Here is a 16,527-nt window from a genome sequence, read left to right on the forward strand (position 1 = left end):
AAGCAGCTACATGGATAGCAGTACTTGTGGCATACACATGGGGGTTTTTGGATTTAGGTTCCTCCCCATGAGAAACAAACCGTTGGCCTAAAAAATTAGCAGTTCAGGTCACTGATGTGGGTGTGCCAACTGTAAAAATTATTAGTTCACCTAAACAGGTCATTCAAAAGGATTTAAATATGCTTAATCTCATGTTGGTAAATTGTCCAAGTGTATGATCAAGATCCCCTAGTTACTCTCCCAAATAAACTATAGCAATGCCAATAGTGTGTTAGGTACAGAAAGCTGGTTGAAACCAGACATAAAAAGCTGTGAAATAGTCTGGATAAAGCTGTCAATCAGACAAGGATTGACTATTGTATTAGGATGCTTCTATAGACCACCAGCATCCACAACAAACGTCGCAGAACGTTTCAGGGAAAGTCTTGAGAACATAGGAAATAAATATCGAAATTACCCATTAGTTGTAGGTGGAGACTTTAATCTGGCATCCATTGACTGGGAAAATTACACGTTTATCACAGGGGGCAGAAGCAAAGAAAAAGTGATTCTAGGAGCTCTCTCAACATACAACCTTGAGCAATTGGTTGGAAAACCAACTCGAGATGGAAACATATTAGATATCTTGGCGACAAACAGACCTGATCTTTTTGAGCAAAATAATCTAGAAGAGGGTATTAGCGATCATAACGTCGTTGTGGCTTCTATGTCAGTGGAAGTTGCACAAAAAAATAGAGTTTTCTTGTTTGGGAAAGCAAATAAAAGTGTCATTAATGAATATCTTCATAGTCAGTTCCAAGCATTCACTGCGGGACACAAAGATATTGAGCATCTTTGGTCGGAATTTAAAGGTATTGTCCACCGTGTGCTAGAGAAGTATGTGCCTAGCAAAAATATAGGGGAGGAAAGGGATCCAACCTGGTACAACAAACATATTAGGAAGTTTCTGAGAAAGCAGAGAATTTTGCACAGTCGTTTTAAACGTAGTCACTGGCCCACTGACAAACAGAAATTACGCGAAATGATGGCAGCTGTCAGAAGTACAATGGGAGATTCTTTTAACGAATTTGAAAGCAATATTTTATCTGCAGATTCTAAAAATAAGCCCAAAAAATTTTGGTCGTACGTAAAATCTATGAACGCTACAAATAATTCAATACCTTCTCTTGCTGACAGTATGGGTAATGTAACTGATGATGATAAATAGAAGGCCGAAATTCTAAGCCTAGCTTTCAAAAACTTGTTTACAGTAGAGGACTGCAGCACCATTCCCCCTTTCAGTTATCGAACAAATGCAAGGATGGCTGATACAGTGGTTAGTGTATCTGGGATTGTAAAACAATTAAGATCCTTAGATGCCAGGAAGGCATGTGGCCCAGATGGTATCCTCGAAAATTATATGATGACTATGCTACAAATATAGCACCATTCTTATCCATCATCCATCAGAGATCATTGGAACAGCGGAAAGTTCCACAGGACTGGAAGAAAGCCCAGGTCATAGCAATCTATAAAAAGGGTAGAAAATCGGATGCACATAATTACCGGCCAATTTCACTGACATTGATTTGTTGTAGAATCATGGAACACATTTTGTGTTCAGACATAATGACCTTTCTAGACTCTGAGAAGCTCATCTGCAGAAACCAGCATGGTTTTAGGAAACAGCAGTCATGCGAGACAGACATGGTCCTCTTTGTGCATGATGTACAACGGGCACTAGATACCGGCTCCCAGGTTGATGCCTATTTCGCGACTTTCGAAAGGCGTTCGACTCAGTACCGCACTGTCAAATGCTCAAAAAAGTGCGCGCTTACGGTCTATCTGATGACATGGTTGAATAGAAAGTTTTCTAACAGACAGGGAGCAGTATGTCGTCCTGAATGGGGTGACTTCAACAGAAACAATCGTAATTTCAGGTGTGCCCCAGGGCAGCGTAATAGGTCCGCTGCTTTTTACGGTTTACACAAACGATCTTGTTGATGGTATTGACAGTGGCATTAGACTGTTTTCCGATGATGCTGTAGTCTACAGGAAAGTAATATCACACGAAAGTTGTGAATAAACCAATGAGGATTTGCAGAAAATAAATGCGTGGTGTAATGACTGGCAGTTATCTCTCAATAAGGCGAAAATCCCCATTAATGTATGAGTACTGTAGGGCATTCCACCACTACGTCACAGCAAGCGGCGCTGCACTAGCAAGACTGGTGCGGCCCGGAGCTGGTGTCGTCGCTCCGAGTCAGCGAGGACCCGGGGAAGGTCGTTGATATCACCAAGCTCAGCCAGCCTGTGTTACGCGGGCCACATTGTACTCGGCAGGAATAAAGGTGTCATGAATTAATAATGTTTCTTTGGCGTTTCTGACGCATCCACAGTCATTTCCTAGCATCCTGACAACTGGAGAGATCACCGCTCGGCTTCCAGTCCACAGTAGGCGACCGGGACCACCGGGGCGCCTACAGATTTGGTGTCAGAAGTCCTTGCGCCCACCGCCTACGGATTTGATATCAGAAGTGTTCGAACCACCCACTACAGCACTGGCCTGCAGATGTGGTATCTGGAGTCGTCGACACCGCCACTGCAGGACTGACACCACAGTGTTGCATTCAGACCTGTCGACTCTACGCAGCCTTGTGGTAAGTGCACGAGGCGATTTTTGTTGATAACTATGGATGCATGTTCTTTGTTGGGAGTGCACTTTGTAGTTATTGTTCTGAGGAGTAAATTCAGTATAGAGTAAGTTCTTGGTAATTTGCACAAATCATGCCAGAAACAAGATCCGTTAGTACTGAAGTGAGTATAGCTGCTCTGACGGAGCAAGTCTCAAAATTGTTAGAAGAGAATGCACAGCATAAGTTAAGTCATGTAGAATTAATGACGCAAATGGAGACCTTGCGTTCGGTGGAAGAGTCGCAAATGGGTTCAAGTGAGTGCAAGTCAGTAGCAATGTCCAACCTTGCAATATATTCTTCAGTAGCTAGCCTGATCGCGCCTTTCTCGGGTAAAACAACAGAGGATGTCACAGCGTTCATTAACGATGTTTTGGCAACAGCTGCAATGAACAACTGGTCGGACGTAACTACGTTACGTATGGCAAATTTGCGACTTGCAGGGGAAGCCAAGACGTTCGTGATGTACCATGGGACGCTTGGTAAGGCGAGCACGTTTGAAGAATTGGCAGATGGGTTACGACAAAGATATCGTAAGCAGAATAGTGCAAAATTTTTTAGGGAGAAGTTAGCTAATTTGGCGCAGAAGGTCAATGAGACAGTGGAGTCTTTTTCAGATAGGATACGGAAAATTAATTTGCAGACCTATGAATGATCGGGTAATCCTGATGCGGATCGTGTATTACTACGAGAGGCAGAAAACAGAGCCCTCGATGTATTCCTCAGGGGAATTCCTGCAGAATTTTCTCGTAGGGTTAGGATGGAGAATCCTGGGGATTTAACTGCAGCACTGCGTATTGCAACGCATCTGCAGGAGATAGACATTGCAACAAGAGTTCGCAATGATAAACGCATCTTTGCGTCGGAGAGGAATTGTTACCGTTGTGGGAGGAAAGGTCACGTGAAGGCTCAATGCAGACAACCGCAGTGCTATGCTTGTAAACGCTACGGTCACAAGGCGAATGAGTGTCGTAGTAAGCAGAATGGTAACGGGAATAAACAGGAAAAAGCGTTAAACGGGAACGGGAGTGTTACATCCGTCGGAAGACATTCCCGGTAAGCAGAAGTACGGTGAAAACTAGTACAGAGACGGATTGTTGCTTGATGGGTGTTGTAAGGAATAACAGATGTAAGTTTTTGATTGATACTGGGGCACATGTATCTGTTGCTAGTCTAGATCTCGTGGGTAGGAGAAGACTAGGTACTCCTAGGTATAGATTACGTTGAGTAGGGAATAATGAGTTGCAATCATTGGGTACAACACAGCTCGTTTTTAAGATTGGAACTGTAGAGTTCGGAGAGCAAATGGAAGTGTTGCCAACTGTGGGACAAGGGTATTCTGTGATTCTCGGACTGGACTTCTTCGATAAACACCATGCCAAAATTAGTCTTTCACAGCGTACAGTTGAACTTAGTGAAAACTTGTTTTCAGTGGGTACAACAGCTGTAAATGTTTCTACGTCGCGAGGTGCATCCGTTGCTAAGATGTCACCAATTGAACCGCGTAAAAGGGCATTAAAGATGATTACGCATGTAAAAGTGCCTTCGGGTACAGGGAAGTTAGTTTGGTTGTCAGTAGGTACCGATGTACCACAGCAGAGACTATGTGTGGTGGAGCCACTGCAGAGCAATGCATTGGATGAAATGCATTGTTTTATTAGGAGGAGCGTTGCGCGCGTAACGGATATAAATGGGGAACTGATGATTCCGGCCAGTGTAGATAATTTTGGGGCAGTTGAAGTGGATCTCCCAAAGGGTTTAGTGGTAGCAAGTTTGGAAATACTCGACGATGAGGATATAGGTGAATCCCAAGGTGATTATAACGTCAAGCAAACCTTCAAGGCATCTGTACTAAGTGATAAGAGTCGTCATTTGGAGAATGGTGATCGGAAAGCTATGGAAGCTTTGTTATTAGAGTATTTAGATTTGTTTAATTGAGAAGGTCCATTACCAGCAACTCCTATTACACAGCACCGTATACCGACAGGCGATAGTCCGCCGTCTATAGAAAACCATACAGGATAGCGAAACACCTACAACCACTAGTGGAAGAACTTATTAATCAACAGCTAGGGGACGCTGTTATAGAGAACAGTGAAAGCCCGTGGTCTGCCAACATAGTGGTAGTTCCTAAGAAGTCATTGGACGGTACTAAAAAGTATAGGTTTTGTTTTGACTATCGTTTTTTGAACGCAGGAACTGTAACAGATGCGAATCCAATACCAAACATCACGGAAACATTGGACAATCTAGGTCGGTGTAAATATTTTTCGACACTATATCTAAAGAGTGGGTACCATCAGATAGAAGTAAGTCCAGAGGATAGACTGAAGACGGCCTTTACAATAAGCCTTGGTCACTTTCAGTATCGCAGAATGCCATTTGGGTTGAAAAACGCTCCTGCTGCTTTCCAGTGTCTGTTAGATGGTGTGCTTCGGGGACTGAAATCGAAGATTGCTATGGTATACCTCATTGATATTGTTACTTTTTCGCGTAATATACAGTCCTGGAAATGGAAAAAAGAACACATTGACACCGGTGTGTCAGACCCACCATACTTGCTCCGGACACTGCGAGAGGGCTGTACAAGCAATGATCACATGCACGGCACAGCGGACACACCAGGAACCGCGGTGTTGGCCGTCGAATGGCGCTAGCTGCGCAGCATTTGTGCACCGCCGCGTGGCATACGGAGCTCCATCGCAGTCTTTAACACTGGTAGCATGCCGCGACAGCGTGGACGTGAACCGTATGTGCAGTTGACGGACTTTGAGCGAGGGCGTATAGTGGGCATGCGGGAGGCCGGGTGGACGTACCGCCGAATTGCTCAACACGTGGGGCGTGAGGTCTCCACAGTACATCGATGTTGTAGCCAGTGGTCGGCGGAAGGTGCACGTGCCCGTCGACCTGGGACCGGACCGCAGCGACGCACGGATGCACGCCAAGACCATAGGATCCTACGCAGTGCCGTAGGGGACCGCACCGCCACTTCCCAGCAAATTAGGGACACTGTTGCTCCTGGGGTATCGGCGAGGACCATTCGCAACCGTCTCCATGAAGCTGGGCTACGGTCCCGCACACCGTTAGGCCGTCTTCCGCTCACGCCCCAACATCGTGCAGCCTGCCTCCAGTGGTGTCGCGACAGGCGTGATTGGAGGGACGAATGGAGACGTGTCGTCTTCAGCGATGAGAGTCGCTTCTGCCTTGGTGCCACTGATGGTCGTATGCGTGTTTGGCGCCGTGCAGGTGAGCGCCACAATCAGAACTGCATACGACCGAGGCACACAGGGCCAACACCCGGCATCATGGTGTGGGGAGCGATCTCCTCCACTGGCCGTACACCACTGGTGATCGTCGAGGGGACACTGAATAGTGCACGGTACATCCAAACCGTCATCGAACCCATCGTTCTACCATTCCTAGACCGGCAAGGGAACTTGCTGTTCCAACAGGACAATGCACGTCCGCATGTATCCCGTGCCACCCAACGTGCTCTAGAAGGTGTAAGTCAACTACCCTGGCCAGCAAGATCTCCGGATCTGTCCCCCATTGAGCATGTTTGGGACTGGATGAAGCGTCGTCTCACGCGGTCTGCACGTCCAGCACGAACGCTGGTCCAACTGAGGCGCCAGGTGGAAATGGCATGGCAAGCCGTTCCACAGGACTACATCCAGCATCTCTACGATCGTCTCCATGGGAGAATAGCAGCCTGCATTGCTGCGAAAGGTGGATATACACTGTACTAGTGCCAACATTGTGCATGCTCTGTTGCCTGTGTCTATGTGCCTGTGGTTCTGTCAGTGTGATCATGTGATGTATCTGACCCCAGAAATGTGTCAATAAAGTTTCCCCTTCCTGGAACAATGAATTCACAGTGTTCTTATTTCAATTTCCAGGAGTGTAGAAGAGCATGTGGAACGACTGAACGAAGTATTTAGTAGGCTAAGAGCGGCAAATCTTACGCTTAACTTCGAGAAATGTCAGTTTGCTCAGACGCAAGTGACTTATCTTGGGCATATTATCAGTCAGGATGGGGTAAGAACGGATCCTCGTCTAACGTCGGCTGTGCGTGGTTTTCCAGTACCACAGACCACTAAACAAGTTCAGCAATATGTCGGTTTATGTAATTACCACAGACGATATGTAAAGGGGTTCGCGGAAATTGCACATCCATTAACGAGACCGTTAAAGAAAGGTGTTAAGTTTGAATGGACAGCACAGTGTCAGGAGGCATTCGAGAAGCTCAGATACTAACATCAGACCCAGTGTTGATACTTCCTGATTTCGAACAAGAGTTCATACTATCTTGTGATGCTAGTAATATTGCTGTAGGTTGTATTCTTTCTCAGAGGGTTAATGGACAGGAACATCCAGTGGCTTATGCTTCCAGGCAACTGAATAAGGCAGAGAAGAATTATTCAACTACAGATAAAGAAATGTTAGCAGTGATTTACGGTGTCTCGTATTTTCGCTGTTATTTATATGGGCGTAAGTTCAAGGTGATTACAGATCACGCAGCATTGAAGTGGTTGTTGGGGTTGAAAGATCCTTCGAGTCGTTTAACGAGATGGGCCCTGAAACTAAGTGAATTTGACTACGAGGTAATTCACAAACCAGGGGTAAAACATACGAATGCAAATGCGCTTAGTAGAAAAATAGCAGCTGTACAAGTTGTGGGCATAAGTGAGAAGGAGCCGGTCGGGGTGGCCGAGCGGTTCTAGGCGCTACAGTCTGGAACCGCGCGACCACTGCTGACGCAGGTTCGAATCCTGCCTCGGGCATGGATATGTGTGATGTCCTTAGGTTAGTTAGGCTTAAGCAGTTCTAAGTTCTAGGGGACTGATAACCTCAGAAGTTAAGTCCCATAGTGCTCAGAGCCATTTGAACCATTTTTTAAGTGAGAAGGAGTGGATAAAGGCGCAAGCCACTGACAGAGAGTGTCAATTGTTCCGAACGCAACCTTAGTTTCAAATGCAGGATGGGTTGCTTTGCAGGAAGACGAAGTGGGGACTATGCGTCGTAGTACCGGAGTCGCTGAGGGAAGAAGTGTTGCCGGCTGAAGTGGCCGTGCGGTTAAAGGCGCTGCAGTCTGGAACCGCAAGTCCGCTACGGTCGCAGGTTCGAATCCTGCCTCGGGCATGGATGTTTGTGATGTCCTTAGGTTAGTTAGGTTTAACTAGTTCTAAGTTCTAGGGGACTAATGACCTCAGCAGTTGAGTCCCATAGTGCTCAGAGCCATTTGAACCATTTGAAGAAGTGTTGAAACAAGCGCACGACCATGTATTGTCGGGTCATGGTGGTAAAAGAACGACTGATAGACGCGTAGCTGAAAGGTTTTGGTGGAAGACACGTCGCAATGATGTAGAGCAGTATGTGCAAAATTGTATACCATGTGCGCAGAGAGCAGATTTAAGTCATCAGAAAATTTAGTTACAGAGACTACCTGAAGCGGATCGTCCGTTCGCATTCATCGGATTAGACGTAATCGGAGCATTTAATAAGACCCAAGCGGGTAATCGATACGTATTCACAATATTAGATCATTTTTCCCGATACCTGGTAATGGTAGCTATTCCAGATCAGAAGGCAAGCACTGTTGTGCAAGCCTTAGTAAATAACTGGTTGCTGAAGTATGGTGTGCGTGATACTATAATTACAGATCAGGGTAGTAACTTTATGTCAGAGCTGATGAAGCAGTTATGCCGTTTATTGAAAGTTAAGAAATTGCGGACAAGCGCATTTCATCCTCAGTCGAATGGATGAACAGAACGGGTTCATAGGACGTTAGTTAAGATCATTAGTCATTACATAAATTCAGAACACACGGATTGGGACGTGTATTCAAATCTGTTGACAAGCGCATAAAACGCGAAAGTTCATACAGGAATGGGGCTCTCTCCGTATGAGGTAATTTATGGTCGGAAAATGCCATCACCATTTGATGTGCTCAAACCTCAGGTAGGTTCACAGGATGAGTCAGTGCAGAATTTCGCCAAGAAATTGAGAGAGATTTGGCAAAGGGTACGGCGTACTAGTACTAAAGCTTTGGAGAAACAAGAGAGTATTGGGCAAAGAACAGGTTAACTGCCGCAATACAGAATTGGTCAATGGGTATTGTTGGCTAATCCTTATGTTCCGAAGGGTAAAACGAAGAAGTTTTTGACGAAATATTCTGGACCGTATCGGATAAATGAAATAGTGTCTCCAGTGAACGTAAAGTTGCAGTTACCAACCAAGTTGTCAGTAGTTCATGTGAGTAGGATTAAGCCGTTTAAGGGCGCAGTGGATGCGTTATCGCAGATTCCTCCAGCAGTAACAAAGGATGTGAGGGTACCGAAGCTAAAAGAACAGCAGAGGAACGTTCATTACGCGCTTAGGTCTAAGTATAAGTAGATTAAGTGTCCTCGGGGAAGAACATGTCGTATTTATTGTTATTAGGTAATAGGGTATGTGTAGTTTTTACTTGTCATTTGTGTGTTTTAGACGTGGTAAGGAAGGGAGCGATTGACATGGCTTCCTTTTCCTTCGGGTGCCGTGCCAGGATGTGGCCCAGGAAACTTTTCGTTAGTCTGGTACTGCTACACTGTTGCAGAGGAGAGGTGGTGCAGGTGCAACCACTAGATAAGGGAATTTTGTTTGCAAGACAATTAGATGTGGTATTGTCAAGCCGCAGGTGGACAATTGTGTTCACGTATAATATATGGGGAGTGAGGAATGATGTACGGACACTACAGGATAGGTTTATGGCGCTACAGGCGGCCACGGAGAAGGAGGGGTTGTTTCAAGACATACGGAACGAGTATCAGGAATTGAAGCTCTCATACGGAAGGCTGAGCAGGCAGCTGCAACAAGTAACGGAAGTGGTCCCGCAAACGCTCGTTCGCAGGAGACGAGGGTGGTTGGATGCAGGAGGAAAATTGTGGAAACAGTGTTTGGAACCGCGGACGAGGAAGATATAAGGAGCTTAAATAGTACGGTGGGGGAGGTGCAGGAGTTGGCGGAGGAGAAAGTGGATTGGCACACGACAGGTATAGGTAACATGGAGCAGGGGATATTGAATGTCACTAGAACAGTGCGGGAGTTGACGTCAGACCTGGAACAGTATGCAGCAAATACCAGGAAACTGTTGAATGGGGATATAGAGGCTATACAGGCGAGATTGAGCCGAATAGACGGGAAAATACAAGTAACAGCTTTATTGAGGGCATTAGCCAACGAGTTAAAATTTCATAGAGTGGCTGAGATACTAGTTACAGCGCTCCTAGCGGCAACCAACGCTAACTCGGCCGCCATGTTCTCCTTAGTCAAAACATTAGGAAAGCGTTACTGTTGTTTGTGTTGGAAGTGTGTCAGCTGTTGTGATATTACTGCAATATTTAACTTTTCTAGTTGACTTTTTTGTTACAAAATATAAAGTCAACATGCCTGCAGTGTGTTCAGCGTTCAACTGCACAAATCGCAGCGATAAAACAACAAATATTTCATATTATAAGTAAGTATATTAGTACCGAAATACGACACACGTTTTTTAATGTTTATTAGTCATTTGCATTGGAACTGTAATTATGCTTAAGACAAATGCAGGAAGTAATTTATTTATCGTTGATTACAGATTTCCTTTAAAAGATAAGGAAATTACAAAAACATGGGTTATAAATATGAAGCGAGAAAACTGGTTTCCTACTACAGCCAGTTACCTCTGTTCAGCTCATTTTGAAGAGAAATATATGTACCACACAAATGTCCAGAGGCGCCTTTTGTCAAAACCAGTATCTACTATCTTTAACTTTCCACCACATTTACAAAAGCAAGATAAAGTATTACGACCACAACCCAGAAAGCGATCTTTCGACCATTTGCAAGATAGTGCTATTACAGTGACATCATTAGCACAAAGTAAGTCAATAATTTAATTTTACTCCGTGTTCTTATTACTTTTAATTACATACTTTCTATTATAATCTTATGGTGTAACTCTGTTATAAACTTATGACTTAACTACATTCTTTCAGTGCCTGTCGGACCCACATCTGTTTCTGATGACCACAATTACTGTCTACCAAGCCCTAAGAAGTTGAAAACACAATATAACAGAGTACAAGCAGAGAATGTGCGACTAAAGAAGCGGATAAAGCAAATGAAGCAACTTAGTGTACGACACAAAAGAAGAATAGTGCAGTTGCAGACTTTAGTTGCTGGTTTGAGAAGAAGGCTATGTAGTTCAGTTTCTGATATGTTAAACAGTGAACATGTAGTTGGTTTGTTGAAGGAGCTATTGGAACTTCAGTGCAGTGCTAAAGTATGCCATTATTCTCAGCAAATAAGGAAATTTGCCCTGACCCTACACTTTTATTCTGCCAAGGCATACAGCTACTTACGAAAATTAGTGAAATTACCCCACCCAAGAACGCTTCGACTTTGTTATTGAATTACTGTGCTTGTGTTAACTACTTGTAACACATATTTCAAATAAATTCTCGTTCACAGTGTACTGGTTTTTGAGGCTTTGACTGTTTACTTTGAAATAGCGATAAAAATATCGCATTTCTGCGCCCGTTACTGTTTCTAATAGTTAACCAAAGCATGTTTAGAAGTTTCACCGTAACATTCTGGTGGTACCTGCTCTAATTGCATTAATTTATGGGCAACAAGTAACGTTATAGTGGATGGACAGACTTATTTGAGTTGTCTTGTAGTGTTATCTACATCGAAAAGTTTAGCCATATTTCGACAAAAACATCCCTTTTTGCTGTCAGTGTACACTGAAATCACTGCTGTCTATTGCTTGTTTTAGAAAAAATAAAGCTAGTATGGGCTATTTCAAGTAAGTCAAACGCAGTTACAAGGGGGCGGGACACAGCAGACGAATGCCTTGACTAAAGAAAACATGGCGGCCAGAACTTCAATTTGCTTCAAACATGGCAGACCTATAGCCACTCTATGAAATTTTAGCTCGTTGGCATTAGCAGACAGGGTGGATGATGCGCGTGTCGACTTGGAAGCGTTATAAGAAGCTATGCATCACACAGTGCATGGGCAATTGAATGCCACTTTGTTAGGTCCAGATCAGATGCTGAAGGCATTGCTGAAAGCGCAGAAAGAATTCTCGGAAGGAGTGCATCATGTCGTGCCTCCGGCGAAGCGGAATTTACCGTTATCCTATCGCATGTCTAAAGTGAGAGTAATTACGGATCAGGCAGAAGTGCAAATACCAGTGATGGGTATCAATTCGTGGTACCAGTGTTATACAGTACACCTCTATCCAATTAGATGGGGTGCACTAGGGAAGTGGGTGCAAGTGTAAATTCGAGAAGTGTTCTTAGCGTCAAGATGGAGGAGTGCTCATGTGGTAATGTCTACAGAAGATTTGACAGTCTGTTTCAGGGGAAGTGTTTTGATTTGTCCAGCAAAGGAGGTGGCAACGCACAATCATTCGTGTGAGATGCAGTTGTTCTTGGGGAATATGGGAACCTTAGAACGCGAAAAGAAGGTGTTACTTCCGGGACCGAAATTTCAGAAAGTTGGGGAACATTGGATTTACTCTGTGTTCAAACTAGAGACCGTAGTTGCCCCTTGTTACAGAAATGGTAGATTGACAGATATATCAAAGCTTGAATTGCAGGGCAATGGGTTATTGATTAATGGCATTGGATGTGAAATAGTGGGGAAGCATTTTCACCTACCAGCTACTTTCACGGGTACAACAATGATTAACGTGACACATCCTATCTTGTATTATCCAGAGGAACCACCACACACATTGCCTCGCCAGAACCTAACGTTTATTAACGAGTCCTTGGATCCCACATTGCTACAATCTTTAGATAGCCTGATTATCTTAGAAAAAGAGCAGATCTCAGTTAATCAACTACTACAGCACGTGCAGCAATATCGGGAGAAACGTAAGCAAAACACAATTATATTTGGTGTGTCAACGACTAGCATAATCTTTATTCTAGTGTTTATTTGTGCAACTTACTTTTGTATACGGAAAAAGATGTCTCATTCTGAAATAACAACCGTACATCAAATACCTATGGGATGGATCGGGAATAGTGGAACGTAATATAAATATATAACCAATGATAAGATTGGAATCAGTATTAAGTGTAAATAGATTATTAGCGGATAAGAAAAGTTTGACAGTGTTGAAGGAGTAGTTGTAAGATACCTGTAGAGTATAAGGAAGTATGGCGTGCACAACCAGTAAGTCCAGAATTGTAAAATTTGGGACGAATTTTCTTAAAGGAGGGGGATGTGTAGTGTCGCGGAATAGTAAAGAGTTGGAAACGTGGAATATTGTCAAAATTTCGTTGCCTATGCCGAGAGCCAGAGGCAGTAGTTTAGCCAAGAGGTAAGAGGATTGCACATGTATCAGAATGTGTCGTCGCACAGGGGCAGTGGCCTGGTTACACACAACAGGCGAGAGAGAATTGCTTAGCACGCGGGTTTGTGTTAGACGGAGACTTTCGTAGAGTGTAAGACAGAGGTATAGGTTCAGCTGTACTGCATTTCATAACTTTGCATAAGTCTGCCGTAACAACACGTAACTCTGTCACAAGGACACCTAAGGGGCAGGTACGACAGATAAATCAGCAGTAAAAGTGGAACGATTCCGTTCATTACAAATGAGCATGACGTCAGGATGTCGCTCGTGCTTCCTTTAAATATGCCAGCTTTGATAGCAACAAGGCACTCGCAGTTAGACTTGCAGTTAGATGTGTACTGGGTCATTGCGTAGCGCTCAGCTTGGTGATCGACATGTTAATCTTTATTAAGGAGATGTTGCAGTAAGGGCGACCCATCCAGCAGCAGACGTGAGGAGACAGTACCTGCTCTGGTCCTCTCTGCTGCCGCTGTCAATCATCAACCCAGGATTAGCAGACATCACGGCAGACTCGCTCGCCGCCAATGCTGACCACATCAGTGAGCCGTCGTCGAGATCATGCGGGGTCTAGGCTCTGTGCATCCGCCGTCACAACTGGGTGAGCCGACGACGCTGGGGGACTGCAACCCGTTCCGCCTGTCCACCGCGGACGAGCCACCAGGAGGAGCAGGGAAGAAGACGGGGTGGGATAAAGTACACTCCGCACTACGAGAACACTTCTCATGCCGACAGTGCCGGGACTCCAACCCGGAGCCTCCTACGCACAGTGGCCTGCTGTCCGCCACTGAGCCGGCCGGCCAGCCGGGTGCCGCCAGCCACGCGCGGCCAAAGTAAGGGCATTCCACCACTACGTCACAGCACGCGGTGCTGCGCTAGCACGACTGGTGCTGCCTGGAGCTGGTGTCATCGCTATGAGTCAGCGAGGACTCAGGGAACGTCGTTGATATCACCAAGCTCAGCCAGCCTGTGTTACGTGGGCCACATTGTACTCGGCAGGGATAAAGGTGTCATGAATTAATAATGTTTCTTTGGCGTTTCTGACGAGTCCACAGTCATTTCCTAGCATCCTGACAACTGGAGAGGTCACCGCTCGGCTTCCAGTCCACCGTAGGTGACTGGGACCACCGGGGCACCTACAGTACAAAATAAATGCTAGGGCTTTGGAAGTGGTAACATCTGTCAAGTATCTGGGTGTGACTATTCGAAATGATCTCAAATGAAATGATCAGATTACACAAGTAACGTGTAAGGAAAACTCTAGATTACAGTTTATTGGAAGAATCCTAAAGCAATGCAGTCCTTCAACAAAGGAAATAGCTTACAATATGTTAGTTTGTCCAGTCTTTGAGTATTGTTCGTCTGTATGGGACCTTTACCAGTTGTGTCTGATTCAAGAGATTGAGAAGGTCCAAAGAAGTGTGGCGAGATTCGTGACTGGTACATTTAGCCATCATGAGAGCATTACAAATCTCATAGAAAGTTTGAAGTGGGACACACTTGCAGATAGATGGCACGTTAAACGGAAGGGGCTGCTCACTAAATTCCCTAATCCGATCTTCACTGAGGATGTCGAGCATATATTATTAGCACAAACTTTCAAATGGTGCAATGATCACCATCCAAAGATAAGGTAAATTAGAGCTTGTACTGAGGTGTTCAGGCAGTCATTTTTCCATCGCGTGATCCATGAGTGGAACTGAGGGGGGGGGGGGGGGGGGGGGGGGGGAAATATGACTTTGGAGCTAATTGTGCTCTCCACCACACCGCTTGGTGGCTAGCGGAGTATATATGTAGATGTGGAATTCCACTTGATTTTCTAAATGCACATTTTGTCAGTCCTCAATCAGATAACAGCATAAGAGAGAATGTGAGTAAGGCAGAGGCACTGCTGACAGAAATGAACAGTAAACTGACAGACAACTTTCGCTGGACTTGTGTAACTGAGAAGATGTTCAATGAATCAATAGCTAAGCTCAGTAATTCTACAGCACAGGATTACTTTGGTCTCTCAAATTATGTTATTAAATATATCAGAACATGATAATGACAAGTGCACTTCCATCTGATCTGGCATTATTAGAAACTGATCCTGTGAGACACTCTCAGTGGTTAACAACTGCAAATAGGATTAGTTGCATATGGATTTCAAAACATGACCTTAAAGACAACAACTTGAAGGCGATTCAACTGCTTGTGGAATACATTGTTGGAATTTACTATCCCTGTGTTTTCAGTGTTTGATAATACAGACAGAATATAAATAAAATTGTTTGAATTCCTTAAACCACCATTTGAGCAAATTTTTGTGCAGTTTTCATGAATTTATGCCTTTTTGTCGGAAATTTCAATATACATTGTAATCAAGTGCACATTTACCAAGCTAAATGTTTACCACTAACTGTTTAAATTAGGAGATTACATATCAAAATTCACATTTTTGTAACCCCTCATTCACAAACATCATGATATTTTATTTTTGCCCTCTAAAATGTCGGACCCTAACAGGCACAATGAGACATGGAACAGCTCTTGTCTCTGGGGCTAGCAGTCAATATTGTTACAGTAATCAGAACAGTTTGCTATGACACAACTGTCTCCTGAAGGAGTTAGGACAGCTAGCCATACAAGTAAAGCTTCTGTAAGACACCTCTCCTGGTATGATACAGGTGTGCGATAAATTGTTGAACTCTTTAGCCATTACCTGTTTGAAATTCAGACTCCTTCCTATAATTATAAAAATCTTCTCCATTCTGCTCACCTGTCTCACGTAACTGAAGAAGACTTCCTATTCCCTCTCACTTCTTTTGCTGTTGTAAAGGAGCCAGCTAACAATTCACTGTCACCAAAGCCCCATCCACTATTAATAGGGCTGTGACATGAAATATATAATGTAACTGTCTTAAATATTTATTGAGTTATTAAATGTGATGTGCATAGGGGTCTGACATTTTGGTTTACCAAAATACTAACATTATTGGGATCCCACGCATCAATAAAAAGAAAGATGAATTGTCAGGGGACATTATTACAGAACTCATAGGACTGAGAGCAAAAATGTATACTCTCAAAACTACAACACAATATGCAATGCGTAGAGTGAAAGGTGTGAAATGCTCATCAGCTAACAAATAAACCACTGATGATTACTGACACTGTGTATTAAGTGATGTTAATAATCCAGCTGTTCAGTATATAATCCAATCCAAGCCACAACCAGTTTTCACTAACAAGCTGTGTAAATTCGCATTATCAGCAGAAGATGATAAACACTTCTTACTCAATAATAGTGTGCACTGTGACATGAGGTTGTTTCCAAGAAGGCAGTGCTTGTCAGTAGATGTGTGTGCAACAGGAGACAATTTAAAATTGATTTAGGATCTGTAAATGAAAATAAAATTGCAACCCACATGCCATAAATGGAAAAATGCTGATAATATACTGTACTGAAATTGTAATCTATATGATGTA

The sequence above is a fragment of the Schistocerca americana genome, chromosome X, assembly GCF_021461395.2.
Source record: "Schistocerca americana isolate TAMUIC-IGC-003095 chromosome X, iqSchAmer2.1, whole genome shotgun sequence".
Lineage (NCBI taxonomy): Eukaryota > Metazoa > Arthropoda > Insecta > Orthoptera > Acrididae > Schistocerca > Schistocerca americana.